Source organism: Malurus melanocephalus, unplaced genomic scaffold, assembly GCF_030028575.1.
Source record: "Malurus melanocephalus ecotype Western Australia unplaced genomic scaffold, MMel_1.1 scaffold_99, whole genome shotgun sequence".
In the NCBI taxonomy this organism is placed as follows: Eukaryota; Metazoa; Chordata; class Aves; order Passeriformes; family Maluridae; genus Malurus; species Malurus melanocephalus.
This window is the reverse complement of record NW_026623331.1, coordinates 2071446-2091431: the sequence shown is the minus strand read 5'-3', so window position 1 is coordinate 2091431 and position 19986 is coordinate 2071446. Positions and strand designations below refer to the sequence as shown.

General features: G+C 38.3%; 1 protein-coding gene across 4 annotated transcripts in view; it reads right to left on the bottom strand.

The window, feature by feature from the left end:
* Positions 1 to 19986, bottom strand: part of LDLRAD4 (low density lipoprotein receptor class A domain containing 4) — a 228239-nt gene that overhangs the window by 192972 nt on the left and 15281 nt on the right. For 2 of the 4 annotated variants that reach the window (XM_057368963.1, XM_057368960.1), the window contains exon 2: positions 9854 to 9959. The exons of 1 other annotated variant lie outside the window; for it this stretch is intronic. The gene's annotated coding sequence lies outside the window, so the exon portion shown is untranslated. Of the gene's footprint in view, positions 1 to 8777; positions 8797 to 9853; positions 9960 to 19986 lie in introns of those variants that run through there. One more of the 4 variants, XM_057368962.1, reaches the window with a different exon arrangement.

The following is a 19986-nucleotide window of genomic DNA, read 5'->3' as shown; positions in this document are numbered from 1 at the left end:
GGCTCCAAACTGCACATGTTATTTGCAGCTCAATAAAAAATAATGCTGGGTCTTTGACACGTGTTTATGTAACACCTAATATAAAAGGCTTGTTTCTCATGAATAAATATGTGGTGCAGGCCAAAGTCTGGAAGCATTTTCTAACTACAAAAATAAAATCTGTGAAGTCTAAACTCCAATTCAAATTCTTCCTGAGGTTTTTAGACCTAGGGTTCAAGTTTGAGACCATATGCAATTAAAACAAAGTACACTTGCCAAAATAAAGCATATTTTGTGATGCAGCGATCTTGACTGATTGGGTTTGTTTATTTATGCTTACACAGAATTTGCTAAACTGCGACAAGTGTCTCAGCTAATGCAAGACAGATTCATCCACCTGGAAACAACCAGTATTTTAATATATATTAATGAAAATGCTCTGACAGTAAACAGTAGCCTTTCCTACTGGTTGCACAGGTTATTGTAGAGCTTTGTAAGGCTTATCCTCATCATGCAGCTTCTTCTTATCGCACACTACAGTGCTCACACTTGGAAAATTATTATTATAGCACTTTAATTTTTATTCTCTACAGTTTGGAGTGACCTGTCTCTTCAACTTTATAAATAACCCAAATACTCTGTACGCCTAATTTGCTACCACCATAGTAATTTTTTCAAAGGATGAGTCTAATTTTTACTCCAAAATTAAATGCGTTTTTTCAATCAAGTCCCTTCTTGTGGCACTAAAGCTCTGGACAAAGTTTTTACTCAAAAATCCCTTTCTTCTCCATGAAAACGTCGTTACAGCAATCATAATAATCCTTTCTTAACATGAAATGCTAGGTCTTATATAAGATGTGTTTACAAMATTTACTACCTTGTTAATTCTTTTGTTCATGGAGCAGGCATTTGCTATGACACAGAGTCTGTCATTCTCATCACTCGGTGATTCATCTGCCTTTCCTACACTTATCTTCCAACMTGTCTTTCCTAATTTTTTGTTTAGCTTATCACTGTTTTGGTACTGCCCTCCCTCTTTTGGTTCTGAACCTGGTTTTTTTCTGTATAAGGTCTAATGTTTGAAATGAAGCTTTTGAGTGCTGCCATTTGTAGTACTGTGACTCATTTCTGTAATGACTACGGTTTCCTACAAAAGAGAACCAGCGCTCCTTGTCAAATAATAATAAAGAGTTAACTGATCCAGGTGTTAGAATGTCTGATGCAGGGGAACAGACACACAGGAGCAGTGGTTAACACTGATGGGAAGGCAGGGTAATCTCTGGCATCCATGCTCCACTGCTTTGCCTACAACCAGCAAAAAACATCCAATCAAGAATTTCAACAAATAATTTTTCAGATGGATAAAGGAACATCCTTGAAGATCGAGGAGAGTTCATGGAAGACTCACACCCTCCAGCGCCTGGGATGGCAGGACTCAACAGGCATGCAAAACCTGTTCAGCTGGCTCCTGTCTTTTCAAGTGGACAACATCCTGCCTCCGAAAAAGTTGCTTGGGTCACTGCAGCCACTGGAAGTCACAGCTACCAAGGTAAAGAYACATGCAACTAAAACCCAGGTCTGGAACAGGGTGAGTTTCCTGATACAAGGGACGGAATTCTAGAAAGTTAGGTCTGACCTCATCCTGACCATTTTAGATAAACACAAATACACTGGTTTAATAACCATCCTTATACAGGCTACCTGGGATTCGCTTTGTTCAGCTGCTAGAGGTTCTCTATAAAAAACATTCCTTCTTTTCCAGATATTTGGATTCTTTCATGGCTGCTATTCCTACATGAGAGAAAAATGGAGGACTGTAGCACCCACTTAATTTTCTTTCTTCTCCCCCTCACAGACACTAACAAACTTCCAACATTCAGAAACTGAGATTTGCAGTCTCATATTCATTTTCATATGCTAACATAAAAATAATACCACACCACTGCTYTCATTCTGCCATTGTGTATGATCCCATTATTTTAGTTTTAAACCTCTGAAAGACAACACCCATAGGTCCAAGTTTTCAAACCCCAAAACACTCCTGGAACATTTCCCATGTGGCCGGCTGGCACTGTTGATCCACATGGAAAATTGATGATTGCACAAGAGGTCAGTCACAGGACATTTATTTTTTTCTTTTAAAAAATCCTGGCATCACAGAACCTCACAGCTTTCAGACATATCTGCCATTCAAAATCCAATGGACAAGGGTACACTACCTTCAGCTTCACTAATTCTTCAATTTGAAATGCAAACTCACAGACATATTTAACTAAAGATATTCTGCAGATTATCTCATTAAAAGTAATACTATACTCATTTAATCTTTCCCTTTTTTAYTGAGACAATTTATCTACAAGAGCATCTTTACTTTATCAAACAGAATTTTTTAGAAGAACCCAGGATGGGTTCTGTGGGATTCTGTCTTGCACTGCATTCACTCCTTTTATGTCTGCTCAAAAAACTRCTGTCAGAGAACAGAGCAGTTACTTGCAGAGCATCTGCTCTGTCAAACACAGAACAATCCAGGCTCCATCCCAGAAAYACAAGCACCTACACACAATCAATTTTTACACATCCTTCAGATGCATTAAACCCCAATCTAACACTCACTACATTCCCAGGGCTAAGTTCAATCAAAGAGAACTACAGAGGAACTGAAGTCTCCAGACTTTTAGAGAACATCACAGTGGTTTGCATCACTTTTCACTAGCCACCAAAAAGTCAGGAGAGACTTTCTGCTTTCCACATAGACAAGTGCTTCTAGATTTTCACCTGGATTATGCATTACAAAGCAATAARTCTTGACACTTTTGAAGTTAAATTTCAAAGATACAATATATAATTGTTTGCATCTTTGAGACTTTCAATAAATATTTTGCAAAGAAAGCACTGAATCCCCTGAACATGTTACTACTTTTTTCTTTCTAATATTAAAGCTATTGTAAGAGTTGGGGGTGAAGAAGAAAACAAAAAACACATTTCTGTTTCATAAATTGCAACTAAAACAGACCTTAGGAGTCTTGGCCCATCTGCTCTCTGATGCTCCAGCAGAATATAAAAATGGAGAGCTCAGGAGAAAAATCAAAATTATCCAAATGCCCGAGGCTGTAAGATGCTCTGCAGCAAAAGTAATACCATCAAAAGCCACAACTGGCATTACCTTGCTAGTCACAGAAGATTTTTTGCTATTTTGTCTCCTGAAATGACAGCTGAGAACTACAAACTTTCTGGCAAGGGACACAAAAGACCGATAACTGTAACAACATGAGAAGAGCTTCATAAGGCAGATGAAAAGGAACAGATGTGGAGCAGGTGTCTGCTCTGCTTATAAAATGATGGCTTTTTGGGGTCACCACTGAAATAACAGAAACCTGAAGCAACACAAATCCTGAGAAGGTCCCCCTCTGGAGCTTTCAGACATCAAAAGTAAGATTTCAAGCACTCACTGTTACTAGGTAAAGAACAAGGGCCAGTGATTCTCTTGCTAATTCAAGCAATGACCAAAAATASAACAGAGCTTGTGGCATTCTTGTCAGAGCTGACCTATGGAGATCACAAATCCCAACAAGGGATTTGTGCTTCTCTCACCRAGGAGTGTCTGACATGACAAWCCCCTGCAAGTCCTATCAGGCACCRTAATTCCATATCCTCTTTTCCTGGTGTGACCAGCACCAAGCTCTGACCCACATCTGACTCAGATGTGCTCAGTAACAACTGCACTGATTAAAAACTAATGGGGATTGAGACACCTGACACATCTTTATCACAAAAACTTGGTTCAACATCTTCACATGCCCAGTAGTGGTTGTCTCATATCTGAGTTTCTCTAAACCACAAGAGGTGCTTTATTCTGCATGGGAGGACAAGCAAAAAAGCAGAACAGCCCTGGTTCACATCAACTCTGCAAAGCATTCCCTTCAGATGAAGTTGGTGTYATGAAAGCAAATGTTTTGAGGATCTAGGATCTCATTAGATCTAGGAACTAATTCAGACATTATGTTAATGACCCTATCTCTGGTCTGCCCGAGGAAGCCGGTAGAGTTCTATCTCCCGAAGAAACAGGGACCATCCTTTGGCACCCTGCATTGCAGCTGATGTACCTCTTGACCAGCTACACAAAGCAGGACAGAAAACATCACAGCTGTGGCTGTAAAGCTTGCCACATCCCCCAGAGTCATGAGATGTTGTGWTATTAGGTGCTGCCAAGTGTTGAAATGAAAATCCTGGGGCTTATAGTCCTTGTACACTGACCCACAGAAAGATCACATGGCCCTCCTAGAAACCTTTTTTTTTTTTTAACCTTAGGTTTCTGATAGGTCATCGCTAAATGCACATGCACAAATCCACTTATTCTTCAACTTTCTTTAGCTGAAATGCAAGAAGGAAACCKCCAGTGCCCCTGGCAGAAGTTGCCAAGCGCAGAATCCCCATGAGCTTTCAGTGGCCTCTTTCACCTGCTGMAAAGATCATCTCCTCCTTGAACTGACACCAGGCTACCAGAGGACAAAAATTCTTAGAGGTCTTCAACAGCTGCTTTTCAATGTAAGTCAACAGGGGAAATTTMTAAATTTTCAAAAGAAATAGAGACTATTTTATGATACTTTGCAGTCAGGGGTGAAAAGAATGCCTAACAGCTTCCTGATGCTTAAACAAAGCCTATGTTTCATCTAGAATTCCCCAGCACTAAGTTGTGTTCTTACACACATGGCAGAGGTGCATAGTGACATCCTGGGCTCTGATGACTAAAGACAATAGCTCAAACAAGGAGCAGAGAAATATTTTTCAGAGCTAAAAGCTTATGCAGAGACATTTCAGCAGCTCAGCAACTTGCTGGTAGCTGGCTGGCTTGACTGAGCACAGCGAGATGAATCGCCATGTTCTACAGAAGAGAGCTTTATCCCCTCCCCACACAGATGAAGACCTTTCTCAAAGTCTTTTTTRGARGAAYGTGTTGYGTGGCAATAAAYAACTGGCTGTCTGTAACTCTGCAARACTCCTATTGGCAAAAAGGGAAAATCACTGGTATCCACGTAAAAGTAGCACAGAAACTCATGCACATGATGATATCCACAAGCAAATACGCCTACAGAACTACAGTATCATACAACAGCCTGAGATGGAAAGGGACCTAAATCTCTGGATCCACTTCTTGGCCCTGCACAGGRCAACCCCAAAAATCACACCATGAGCCTAAAAGCATGATACGTCTTGGCTGTGAAAGACATTCTTAAAGGCAGTCATAAAGCATTCATGTCTGTAAATATTTCTGCATAAAAACCTTGTGGATACCTCCAGGTGATGCAAATAAAGGATTTCAAGAGAAGCTGTTTTGAGCAGAAAATCATCACAGCCAGTATCTAAGCAGCCAACTGCTGGAATATCACTGACCTCAAACACTCAAGCTMCCACATGCAGCAATACCTAAAATGATTTTCTACCTTCCCTCCCGTTATTTTTCTCCCTGCTAAAACATCAGTTCTCTATTCCTGCAGCAAACAGCACAGAGCCAGGTAACTAAAAGCATCCACATTCCACATTTTCAGACTACAATAACAAAATTGTACTTGACTGTTACCTGCTGTCAGAATTCAAGTTTACAATACAACACACAGTAACATACCCATTAGTTAAAGTATAAAACATTTTTTCTTTTAATCTTGCTATTTATTTGCCGATAATGTCCTCACTTCCCAGGTCATGTCTCCTTATCACTACTACAACAAGAAAAAAGCTGCCAGCAAACAAGTACAAAGATTTTAAAACTAAAACAGACTACAGGGAAGTGCAAGCTTCCTGCAGCTGCTTAAACAAGGTTTTGTTTCATACTTTGGCCTTAATAGGACATTGTCATCTCAACTCTGCTAAATCCAGTAACCTGAAATTAATTATTTTTTCCTTTCTTTTCCTTTCYTTTTTCTGTTTGTTTTAATAGTTRCCCCCAGACCCCAACAATTTTCAGTTGTAACTCATCAGGAGAAAATACTTTAGTCACTGTGAATGGAAAAGCATCTAGCAATTAAAAACAAATTAACCTATTTCCAACTGTGCCTAAGTTGTGTTAGTTCATTTTCATGGAAAATCTTTACAATAATCACAGAAATCCCATTAACACTTAGGGCAGGGATGGGAGAACAAAGCTGGRTAAAGGTTTTGCAACACTTGGCTGTTGTGCTTAGGTAGGTTGACATCAATAATTTCCAGKATGGGTGAGGAGACAGTTAATTCCTAATAGAGAGCAGAGATGTTGTATGCAGAGGAAACTAGTTTCATACACTTGGAGGACTGACATTTGAAATATCAATAAGCTGCCTTTCCCTTGAGAATAACATAACTGGGTTTTGCTGGCATTGCAACTTCCTTGAGCAACTGTCTGATCAGGGATTAACAAAGAAAAAAATATATAAAAATTGAGCATGCTGATCAGTCACTGCTTTCCATCACCTTGCAAGGGAAACATTATTTGGCTTCATGAAAGCATCATCCACTTCATGGGTGTATCATGGAAGTACATCAGCTGTCCTGTGAACTCAGTAATCCTGACTGAGTTATTCCTCACTAATGACAGAAACACTTAATTGATTAGACATACATTGGCATTATCATGTAATCACGGCTACAAAATTCTCCGTGTTTTGTAAGTACTCCATATTTTGCTCCTTATTTTTCAAATACTAACTTGGGTTGAAAAAATGAGACAAAAAAAAGGCAGTAAATCTAAGAAACCCATATATGAAAAACGGTATTTAAAAATTACTGTTAGTCTGGAAAGCATTAAAAAGGGGGACATAAACGTTTAGTTCGGGTCTGGTTAAAAGATTTCCTGGCTTGTCATTAAAGAGGAGATTTTCTGAGAGGCCCAAGAAGACAGTCTTGAAAGTTAAGCACAAAACTGGGCATTCAGACAAGTCTTTTTCTTGCCTGATTCCGGGTGGGTTCATTTGACCTCTGGCAGCCCATGTAAGTCAGTTTATCAAAAAGAGTTAAATTGGGGTACTCGATGTGAAAGATTTAAAGCCTGACAGAGGTGCTGAATCCTGTAGTTCAAACCTGAGTGAGCACAAGGTAAGAGCACAGGATTTCTCTTTAAGTCAAAGCCTCCCTCTGAAGCTTGGCACCCAGAGCYGATGCCCAAAATAGACTCTGTGAAAAATGTTAGCCTGAATTTCCCTTTCTCTCAGCCTGAGCTCTTCRAACTGTCATCTGATGTGAAGTAAAAAGGAAAATTATAAAGTGTATTATTAAATACTTTAGATGTTACCTGGAGAGAACAAAGTTTTATGTTGTGAGAAGCTATAGCTCCTATATGAGTGTGGCTGCAGAGACCTGATAGTTAAATTAAGCAAAAAGTAAACGGACTGCAGAAACAGAAATAGGGGATCATCCTGACCAATTGCACTGGACTCCATCTATTCTGCWAGACAGACAGACAGACAGACARCTTGTCACTGTATGATATATGTGGCAACTTGAATGTGCCAACCTGCTGTGTTCATTATTGGGGTTTATTATCAGGCAACAAAGGAGAGAGAATTGTCTAAACCAAGCCATTTTCCTTTTGTTTACTTGCCTTTACATTCTTCCTCAAAACAATTTGAGAACAAATTAATGACTCCTACTCTTAATATGGAATTTGCATTTTTCCTTATACCGTGGGTTCTCAATTCAGACAATAATTTCACTTAATCAGTGGTCATTCAGAAATGGTACAAAYAGCTCTGGGTACTAAAACACAGCTTAAGAATAACTTCACATGAATTTAAAAAAAAATCTGTATTGCCATATTCATACATGCTCAAGATAATTCAACTTTACAGTTTTGACATCTGTAGCTTATTAGTCTCCTAAGTATGTAAAAACACCATTGGCATTTTTCATATTGCAAGTGTCTGGAGATAATGGCCGTGCAGATTTTATACTGAACGGTGCAAGTAAACTTGCCAAACTTTCATCATCACTCCTTCGGAAACTCTGAGGGGGCCGATTAAATTGGCATTTGGTTTGACATGTACACAGAATGTGCTTAGCATGCAGAACAACTATGGCAATAAACCTTTCCTTAACAGCTGTGTTATTTTAGCTAATGATAAACATGTATCTAAAGCCACATATCACCACAGCTTAAATKGGTGAGAAAAGCTTAGTCACCCCATGGAAGGAGAGGCCATCACAACAGAGAAGCTGTTTATTTATTCCTTACTATGCAATCAATTGTCTCACCAAAACACACAAATAAATACACAAACAGTTGCTCTAAATCAAGTCAAATTCATTACCATTGTAGCTTATATTCTGTCTCTGACCTTGCTGCATCTATTCTTTACCAACAGACTCCTACCCACAGGCACACGTGTGCAATTATCACCACTCAGTGGAAGCTGTGTTTGCATAACTGAGCAAAGTTTATTATCCAGAAAGTTTCCTTACAGTCTGAAGGCTTTTGGGGCCAAAAGGCTCTTTTTGCAATCACTGTGGCTCGTTCCATTGTGACTGCATTCAAAATGCAAAATATCTTGACATGTGAAATGCAGATGTTACTGAGCAAGACAGCGTATTGATTTGGTTAAGCCATTTAATTTTGACAAACTGCCAAAACAACAATAAAAGAATCGCAAACCTGAAATATTGGAGATTTCAGCAGCAGCCTATAATGAACAGGGAGACAATGAGTCCCCGGCAACCTCTAGGAAGGGATCGATGCTCTCCATGGAACTGCCGTGACTGGGAATTTCAGACAGTGCCCTTCGATTTTCTCTGAAATCTTATCTTTACAAAGTAAACAAACACRAGATAATAACCTTTAAACTTTCCACAGCCATTCATAAGGGGATTCGTWACTACAGAACAGCAGCAGCCATTCAATATCAGTCTCTGTTCAATACATGGTACCTCCCGTGGATCACAAAACTCCATCCTTTAAAAGTCACAGGTTGCAATTCCCAAAATTGTGACACTTAAAAAAAAACAAAGTAAAATTAATCAGTGTGCCTCAGAAGCATTTTCCAGCTCTTCTCTGATAAGCAGGACTGCACACATCCCACCTTTCCAGTGAAAACTTAACGTATCACAATGCACTGAGTCTGCAATTTGAAGTATTTAAACAAACACTAAATACTACTGAAAACACTGCAGAAACCACTAACTTTCAAAATGAGAAAAATTGCCATTATTGTCATTTTTTTTTAAACGTGACTAAACTTGGATCAAATTTTAAGATTCTTTATTTTATATTTAATTGCAATCAATCTTAATTTGGTTCCTATGTTCATAAATACCTGAAGCAAACTAACTATGACAGAGCTTCAAAGAGCATGTGCTGAAACATWACTGGCTTCTACCAATTCGTTAACTAAATATTTTAAACATCGTCAAAATTAAGTTAATACCTATATAAAAGCAGTATTTTTCAAACCTAGCTTTACATATCCCTCTTCACAGAATTAAAAAGATTTTACTTTAAATGTTGGGCATATGGCTTCTAATTCCTTGGAAGTAACAGCATTTAGACTACATTATCTCAGTGTCTTCTTCTGTCATAACTGCATAATTCTATTACATTGGACATAGAAAAGGAGTATGAGGTGATTGCTGCTACATTAGTCCCTGTATTATTTTTTACAGCAATTTGCAGGACACCAAGAGTAAACACAGCACTTTACAAACCACATAAGAAAGGTCATTACTCCAGAGAGCTTACAACTACAGCAAACAAATCAMGTACAACAACCCTTCCATTCAAAGGAGATATGAGGACATTCCTCTTTAACATAGAAGTGCATYACCGTTACAGAGATCTCCGAGTCAAGCAGCACCAAAACAGCACTGAAAATTGACAAAAAGGGGCACATTTTTCTCCTTGACCTTCCTTACTCACAATGCACATCTTGAAACAGCGGGCAGATGAACATCAACTCACTCCTCCATCACAGGTACAGAAGAGAAGGCATGGAAACACATTRTGCTGGAGACACAAGGGACACCTGTCAAAAAATTTTAGGTTTTTTTATTTCTTTGATTAAAAAAATCTAGTCCTTAATGTTCTCTGTTGAGGTATGAACTCCTTTCAATTGAAAGAATCCATGCCTCTGTAACCCAGGAAATTTCCTTTCTGACCTTAAGCAGCATCATCAAACTCGTCCTGCTAATTTTGAGTGAGACATTTCATAAATCCATCGCCTCCTACTGCCTACATGTTACCAGAATTTTCCCCACACCCAAGAAAGCTTGAAAAAAAGCTGTGAGAGGACAAATACAACCTTCCATAGGCAGGACACATTTAAACCTCTAGGTGTGAGTGATAGCYCCGAGGCCAGTGGTGAAGGGTGGACAGGGAGGTTATCCTGGCCTCCAGCAGAGCCACCCAGGAAGAAAAGCATGGGAAAAGTAGGTGCAGCAGCTTAACATATGACTCAATATAATGTTCAGTCTATAAATAAGTATTTCCTCAAAACTACATTTTAATCCTATCTTTCTGTCCACCACCACTCAATGTCACCCCTACTTTCCACCCAAAAAACTACTGGAGAAGTCTACCATGCAAATCAGAGAGAAAAATGTGGAAAAGGCATTTGCAAAGATCAGTAAAGGGAAGGTAAAAATGCTAAACATCTTTAGCATCAGTCAATCCCAAACAGTGATGTTTAGGAAAAAATTATTATTCAAAAATACCTTTTAGAACTTATTTCTAGAGATCACTGTCAGACTTACCACATATTAAGGTTTTATTTATAATCAATTAACATAGATCGTCTCTTTCTATATCCACTGCAGACAATTCTTTTTATATATTATTAATCATTATAAACAAAAGGTGGCTATCAATTAGCATGGTGTCTCATTTGARAGGTGTATAACTGATAATTAACAAGCCTTCAATACAACAAAGCATCAATTGTAATTGTCAATTGCTTGCCCAGTCATTAAAAAATCATTCCTGTGTTACTTGTGCATGACTATAAACCTGAATATAAAGTGGCACATTATTATCTGACCTCCTGGCAATCCAACTGCCCTGCTAGAAGAAAATTACTGAAGATTTTTTTTTTGTGGCTAACTCAGGAAAATGTCTGGATAAGTTAATCCTGAGCTTGGCTTTTGTTTAACAAAAGCAAACAGAGATGTACCACATTTCCCTAGTAACTCCCAACCCTAATGCTTAGGGAAGAGGGAAGAAAATTTACCAGGTGTACACATAATCTTTACTGAGTTACAAAAACACTGGGATGAAAAGAGGAAGCTGCTGAAATGCAAGGGAAATGAAACAACCCACATGTAGGTAAAGAATCAAACAGCTCAATAGTGTTGGAGACCAACTAAGAGCCTGGATAGGTCAATTACTGCAGGTGTAGAGTTTTCCTGGACTACCTTCAAGCTGACCAAGTGGCCTATGCTAGGCACAAATGTCTTACTTTCAGTAAACCCAAATACTCTTTTTTGGACTTGCTATCTAGTCACGTACACACCCATCATGTATACCCACASGACTTTAGATTTCATTTGCAATTTACTTCTGTAAATTCAAACCATTTTCAGGATCTTTGTCCTGACTGTTATCAAGTCTGTACTACTTTTGTAAGTTTTGGGGTTTTAAATCAAATTTATTCCCATTGGACAGCATTCTTCAAACACTGAGCAAGTGAAATGAAGTGGCATGGTTTATTGAGTTTTCCAATGAAGCATTTAACAAGAATTTCAAAAAAAAAGAAAAATTATACCTAGCCACATCAGATACTGTTAGGAAGATACTTCATTTACTTTTACTATAAACCAATGTCAGGTTTTATTTTGCTGCTTTTCTAAATTTGTAAACCTTTTAAAATGGCATGTTTAACAAATTGTCATGTGATTAAATGCTATGGTCAAACACAGTCATGTTTGATACACCATTCTTGGTGTACCAAGCAATGAGTAACGTGAATTATCTGTCTTTATGCCTCAGTGCACTCAATGAGACATCAAGTCCTAGGAGAAAGAGGGGGTTTGTTTCTATTTGATTTCTAAGTTGTATTCTTTCACAAAAAAGAAAATTATAAAAGCTGACAAAATCAAGCCTTTCCCTTGCCTTCAGTCTTGGCTGTTCAGGAGGGTTTAGGCTGGATGAGGCCCAAGCCATCCATGACCCAGCACTGCTCCCCACAAATGCCAGAGAACACATATTTCAGAGCAGTGAAAAACAGGAGCACTGGAAATGCTGGTGGCTCTTCCACAAGGTTTTCTAAAAACAGAAGACTTCAAAGACAGAACACAAATGCTAAACAAGCACCCAAGTGSATTGGAAACAGCATTTGGCAGCTGAAGCCAGACAAATATCACAGAATAACCTTGTAAGGCACAGACCTGACAGAACTGTGCTGCAAGGTTAAGCAGGTGCACCAGAAGAGGTTTAGAYTGGATATTAGGAAAAATTCCTTCACGGGAAGGGTGTTCAGGAGCTGGAACAGGCTCTCCAGGGAAGTGGTTGAATCACCATCCCTGKAAGTCGCCAAAAAACACGCAGATGTGGTGCTTAGGGATGTGGTTTAGYGGTGGACTTGTCAGTGCTGGGTTAATGGTTGAATGAGATGATCTTAGAGATCCTTYCCAACTTTAACAATTCTCTTCCATGAAGGGAGATCCCTAAACTTTATCTGCACACACGAAGAAGGACTACCCAATAGGAAGCCAGGTACCTTGCAGTTTGCACGGTACCTAAATCATCCAGCGCCTTCCTTGTGCGTGTTTGAGAATAAAAACTTGCTTTCAACAGTGAAACAGCAGCAGTGACCACAACCAGAGTCTCAAAGAGAAACAGACAATGCAAAGGTAAGATACCAAACTTGGAATTATCCAGCCTACTAATCTTCAACAGACATCAGGAATGGAAAAATCAAAGCCAAACAAAACACTGTGACCCTGGATAGTGGYTTGCCTAACTTAAATAAGCAACAACCGTGGTACATAGAAACAACCAGTGAAGYATTTTCCTGAAAGATGAACTCTCATCCATCCTTTGAATGCCTAGCAATGAAAACACTGGTCAAACAGAAGAACGAACATTACTTAAACATACTCATAAAGACAGGCTCAAAATGCTTTTCCTTTTTAAGCAAACATTTGCAGAACAGACCATTCCCGGTGAACCAGAACTTCTAAACTAACYAAGTGGGGTGAAGGAACAGTTATTTGTGAAGAAACAAAGTAGGAAACAAAAGGAGGAAGCRCATTTCCTCTTCGCAGAGCTTCGCTTCAGCCTGCAGTCCCAAACTATAGTGATGAGATAAACCTTTTCCTCATCAATCAGAAAATGTCTCTTCCTTACTGTAGGAAAAAATGCCAGATCATCTAGAACTCATAGATTTAAATCTGAAATGACAAAGTCTGCATGATGGACACATACTTATATAAACAATTAAGTCCAGGATGAGAGGTTMTCTATGAATATAAATGTCTTGCAAGACACTAGAAATAGCTGACAAGTCTGATACATTACATTACAATTCAAAGTTATTTGAAGKTTTTTTTTAGAGATATTAACACATGCAATTTTTACAAATACATGTTTTATGGGTAGTGTTTAAGAATAACAAGGTCCCAAATTAAATTGCACGAGCATTATGATAGGTAAGCTCCTTGAAATTATACTTTACTTTACTTTTTGCACCTATTTTATCATTTCATTTTACGTACAAAAATTATACACCACGCTCACAATACTTTATCAACGATATTAAATATTAAAAGCCTAAGAGGGAAAAAAAGGCACAAGGCTTTAAACAGGAGGAGAGAGTCAAATGTTACTGTAAAACATAATATCAAAAAAAAAAAAATTAGAGGATAGTTGGGTTTTCTGGTGTTTTGCTTGTTTTTTTAAACATGTTCATCCACTAGTGAGAATAATTACYAACTTTGTTTTATGGCAAATGGTGGTATATAACTACAAGGATTCATTGCAAGAAGTGAAAGAGCTTTTCTTATTAGAAGGTAAAGAAACACAGGAAGACTGGAAATGAGAATAAGGCAGTTCCCAGAACAGGTAACACACTTCGGGGAAAACCGCAGTAGGCAAGGCCTGAAATCACACAGCCATCCTAACTCMAAGAGCCAGCTGCAAGGTTATAAAGCTTTCAATGTTTGCTTTTCTTTCCAACTGTCTAATTTAAGACACTTTATCAACCCTACTGATTTTACCCACTAAACTGTGGATTTTGAGATTGCAAAGAGCAACAGAACTTTTGAGAGTGGACTCCAGCCCCACGCGAGAAGGATGCAGTCGCTAACTTCAGCAGACATGACCTTTACAAAGCAGTATTATTCACCCTGTGCTCGCRGGCGCTTTGACACATTAGCACTTTGCGAGATCTCCAGGCAGTATTTTATCAGCAGGGCCCATCCAGGCATGATGTGCACTTTCACAGTGCATTAGCATATCCAGAGGAGGAACACTGMGGACTGCAATGGCCTTTCCTTGTAGGACAGAGCTGAAGTGTGAAACAACATTACTGACATTCTCACTGACATCCAGGAGCCCCTCTGCATATCCAAAATTCATAAGCACGTAAAACCTAGCACTGTAAAGGGAAAAGACTAATTTCCAGAGAGGATGGAAGCACCTKTTAGTAGGTTAATCTTTGACCTGCTCATAGTCTTAGATTCCAAAGAGCTCATCATCTTAAATTTTGCTTCTTACCTTGCATGTTAAGAAAGTACTGGTCTGCATTTACATACAGGCTGAATGCTGAAATTTAAAAATAAATCTAATGTTTTTGACAATGTAAACAGAAACCTTGCTTCTCACCTTACATCTGTGCTGACCAGAAGTAACCCCRGCGAAATCAGTCAGCACAGGTATAGAAAGAGARGGAATCTGGTCCAAAGAGTAACATAACCCTTTGTAWATAGACACAACCCAGCGAAAGAAARGGCTGCTGAACTGATCTGAAGTCACACAGAAAGATGGCAGAGCACTCTGTAAGAGATTTCCTTAATCAATGACCAGTTTTGCATTCAATGTCTTTGGTGGTCAGGGAATCCTGGTCACCTGAGCAGGCGATTCCTACAATGCAAGAAWTCCCCAAATTGCTCAAACTGCAGTGATCCACAGTTACTCTAAACCACTTTGTAGCACAAGTGCTCAGGGTGTAAAACTGGACTCAGACCTAGCTCATTACTACTAAAAGCACTTCAAGCTGCCTCAAAATATAACTTCCAATTTTTAGTAATGAAAAATTGTCATTTCTCTTTCCTGGTTTACTAAACACAGCGAATGAGCAGAAACTTGGGCTTCAAGCCCTTGGATCCGAGCACTTTTACCAATGTCTGACTGCCTTCAGCACTTTCTGAAACACACTGAAGGCACCCCTGAGGAAAGAYTGGTTTTGACTACACTGGCACGCTTTTGTTAACTCCAAGACACAACATAGCTCACGGCTTGAAAAGGAAGGATAACAGGCATTCTTTAAAATATGAGGGTAAGAAATTTGGGTTAATGGTTACAATATCGAGACACATTCTTTTGGATATGGTTGTGACTTTTTCAGGAATACACATTAGTAGGAACCCAAGAAGTTCTTGTTGAATAATAGATGCTAAACAAGGCAGATTAATTTCATCTTACAAACAGAGGCAAACTCTATATCCCAGGGGTAACCGTGCTTTCCAAAGGATTTGAACCAAGAATTTACCTCTTGAGCTTAACATTTTCATAACCAACCCTCCTATTACAAAATCCTACTTTTCTTAAAAGGCATTGCTATCGCCATATCACAGTAGGATACATTTCACTCAAATCTGCAGTCATAAAAAATCATGCTTATATTATAAAATTTTGGCTAATGTTACATAGAGAAACCAACTTTAATCTGTATAAATCAATTTCAAAATAAATATTGCAAGCTAATGTTCCATCTTCTTTGTTCTGCACCTTTTTCTTCAAGCTTGAGCACAGAGTGATGAAGAAGTTTATCTCATATATAAGACATGCCACTAACACTAATCTATTCCCTCCCCAAAACATCAACAAAAAGAGATATGGGCCATTGAGCCAAAAAATTAAATGCTGAAATGTACATCCAACAATGKTACCCTTCACTAGCAGATATCCTGTGGAGAAAAAAAGTCAAACAAATACAATTCGAACATCTAGCCAAAAGAAAAYATTCAGAAAAGAACAAGCTGAAATTCAGTCCCACTCTTCAGGACGAAAGGTATCTTGTTACAGCTTCAAATCTTCCGTATCGTCTGCTTAAGCACAGCTAGAACATGTGGAGAAAATTTATGGTATTTTATCATGGTTGGCTTGGGGGAAGGAAGAGGTTTCTCTGTGAGGTCAGGCGCAGGAAATTATTAGATTTTTTCCTTCAGCTTTTCAACACACATTCTCTTCTACTGCCAACAGGGCAGTCACTTTGYCCATAGAAAACTGTCTGGCCTAGGCAGTACTAAATTAAGGTTAGCCCAAACAATAAACAGGCTTCCACTTCAATGAAAGGTACGCTATCCTCCACTCAAATTCCAGACCAYATCTGAGCTGTAGGCTTGCATCTGATGAACTTCAAGCACCATCTGTATGACAAAGTGCTGCAGTCTAAAGAAAAATACAAAATATTTGCAATTGTACTTGTGCAATTGTGTTACCCCCTACTGCCGTTTTACTTTACAGGCACTCTCCTTCAGAGGGTGAGGGGAGACTGGGACACAGAGGAAATAGCCTAATCAAATAATACAAAAATAAACTATTCTCCCAATCAAATTCATCATAATTTTATCAATGGGGAAGAGACTACATTCTTAAAATATGTATTTTCTAAATGCTGTGATTGCAGTGTTCAGTTTGGCAGTCATTCATCCTACAATTCAAGTCAAAGCTCAAGACAGCAAGCTAAGAACAGGACATCACCAACCTCAGAGAAAAACAGGATTGGAATGCATTTTGAAAAAACACTGGGGAAAGAACAACACTAACTAAAACGGAAACAGAAAGATCCAACACAGCCTCCATACAGTTCATCCTTTTCTAAGCCCAGCAGGAATTTAAAAGAATTTTTAAAAATTCCTTCATATTGAACTGGACAAAGCTGTGAGCAACTTCATCCTAGTTTGAAGCAGATTTACAATAATTGCTGTCAAGAAAGTTGAGAGTTGGAATGGCTCTAACCACAAGTGTCCTGTAGCCACTGAATAGGAAATAGCTGAAAGACATCAWATGACACTTCAGGTAGCTACAGAGAACTAGAGGAAAAATAGGTACAAATGCTTGGAACTAAAATACATTTACCAAAAAAATACATATCTAGGCTTGGAGTCATTAACAGGATGCATTAATGAGAATATTTATATTAAACCAACTTTCAAATAATGCACTGAAGACAGGAGAACAATAATCAAGGAACAGTGAAAGAAAACACACGCATATACTCAGCATCATTTAAACAACTACGATAAATGAAATAAAATTTTGCTAGGCAATACTGCAAGATCTGCCAGCAAACTTACATTTCTACTACCCACACTGGAATATTTTCAGTCACTAAAGGGATAAATCCTGGGCACAACACAGGAAAAGAGAAAGCAGAAGATTCAACATTTGAAATTAGAAAAGCCCAGTCTATTTTCCTAATCAGAATTTCAGTATCTATTTCACTTAAGCTCAGGCTGGAGACAAGCAATTCTCACTGCCTCCCCTCCAAGATCATCAGACCTGTACATTACTTTTTCTTAGGATTCCCTTTTAAATATAAATTCCTTGTGATCTATTTCCCTTAGAACATAGTAATACAACAACGTGCTTCTCTACACTGTGTCTTTGATCTATAATTTTGACAGGAATTCTTAAAACTGGAGTAGCAGTTTAGAAAAAAGCAGCTTTGAAAGATGCATCATTTTTCCAGAGAATTCCAACCGATACAAACTTTGGACCTCATGATTAACAAGACCAAATTTCTGCCGTATTAAGAGGAAACCCAAACCTAGTATTTCACATTCCATCGAGAAGATGGAAAGGAAGAAAGACCACTAGGAACAACCCCCTGCACGTATGAAAGCCTCACCACCACCACTACCAATCTCCTTTGGTCACATTACTGCCAAACAGCGACATCCCCACYACAAAATCCCAGCCAGACTGATCTCAGTGTACTAGAATTTGTCAGAGAACAAGATCTTTGGCAGCAGTCTGTCATAGCTCATACTAACACTTTAATTTTCCAAAAGAAAAGGAAAATTAAAACATCCCTCTGGCAATTAGTAAACAGTTCAATATAAAATATTAATGTACCATCAAAGGCTGATAATTCAGAATTCTTTTTCATAAGTGCTTTGAAATTTGAAGTTCATTTTGCGCTAAATGTGCTTATTTCAGTTTGAGCAAGCAACTTGCTTACAAGCCAGCAACGGAAAAGTTTAATGAAACTAAACCAAATATTTGTATTAACTTTACTTTAAGTCCTGTAGTATAAGTGTATCTTTCTCTCTCTTTAACTTAATCCTCAAACATTATAATTAKCAATTTTAGAACAAAGACCTTATGCTGAAACACAAGTTCCTCATCTTCCAAGGTTGCTCCTTGGTGTCGCTTTTTTATAAATACTGTTCATGTCAAACACTGTCAGTGCATGGCAAAGGCTACTATTACAGCCTGGAACACTTCAGGGAATGCAAGCCCAGTGAACCCCCAGGAACTGCCCAGCAGCTACAGTTTAATAAAACAAGAGTCCTGCCCAGATGACCAAGGCTTCACTTAAGAAACAGTAGAAGACACGAACAAGAGTTTCTCTGAGTTTTGGGTTAAGGGGGAAAAAAAAAGTTGGTATTTTAAAAAAAAAAAGCAAGTAAGCACGAATAAAAACTAGAGACAGAGTAAGTTTTTGTAAGAGAAGTGCAGAATTAAAGCAAGAGCGTTCAAATTTACCTACACCTAAAAGAGCCTCCTCAAAACCATGAAAACTCCATCAAGTGATAATCTGTTGAGTGTGCTTTAGCACTGCAATTTGTATTTAATTATAGTTTCACAGTTATTCCTTATTTAAGCTATAACGCTCTCCAGGCAGAATGCATCTCACAAGGTTTAYTGCATACCAAGGGAAGAAAACCTTGCTTCTTCAAGCACCAGAAGGGCAGCAAAATTTCCAGTGTAGACACTGATACATTACAGAAATGGCATTTTTAAATATTACTTTCATACACTTTGACTGAAATTCATACATCACATGAAATCAATGAAGGTTTAATCAAAAGTTTAATTTGCATCTGGAGTCTAAGCCTGCAATAATAATTTAATACCACAGAAAATGTAATCARTTTCATAGGTGATAAACAAGGGGGCAAAGGGTAATATTATCATAAAAACAGAGCAACTGCCATATTCAATCCTTCAGGATGCTTCAGATCCTGCTGTACCAGACACTTATGRTTTATTTAATCAAATAGCTTCAGACAACAGCCATAACTGTATGTTTCACAAACAAATTAAGGCCCATTAGTCTGCACATATACAAAAACTTTCCCCACTTCACTGATCTGTGTCTTAGGCATTTGTTAAGCCTTGAAGCACAAGATGTGGTGTCTCTTCGAATGAAAACTCTCAGCACTTTTGTGGTAATTGACATTAGTATTAGTATTTCCTATTCCAGTGAAGTCTCTTGTTTGTCAGTGAGGAGAACATGATCCACATAGCAGCACGTATAAGGTACGGAAGATACACTGTAATCACACAAACGCATTAAACTGATGAGCTGYCCAAAAATTTTAACAACTATTAACAATGAGGAAAAGTTTCAAGTTCAGAAGAATCTCAGATGACATTTTTAAATTCTGCAAGACTGCAATTTCTTCCAAATTCCAAAAAATGTTAACGAATATGTACTGGACTGAATTTAACACAAAACCACCACTCTGAACTCAGGAAGTGGAACACATCTTCAGTAATACAGACAAAACCAGACAGATAAAACCAAGAAAAATTAGGGAAGGCATAAGGTCTTCTAACAACACAGGACAAATATTCTGCTCTTTCATGACATTTCCCTTACAAGA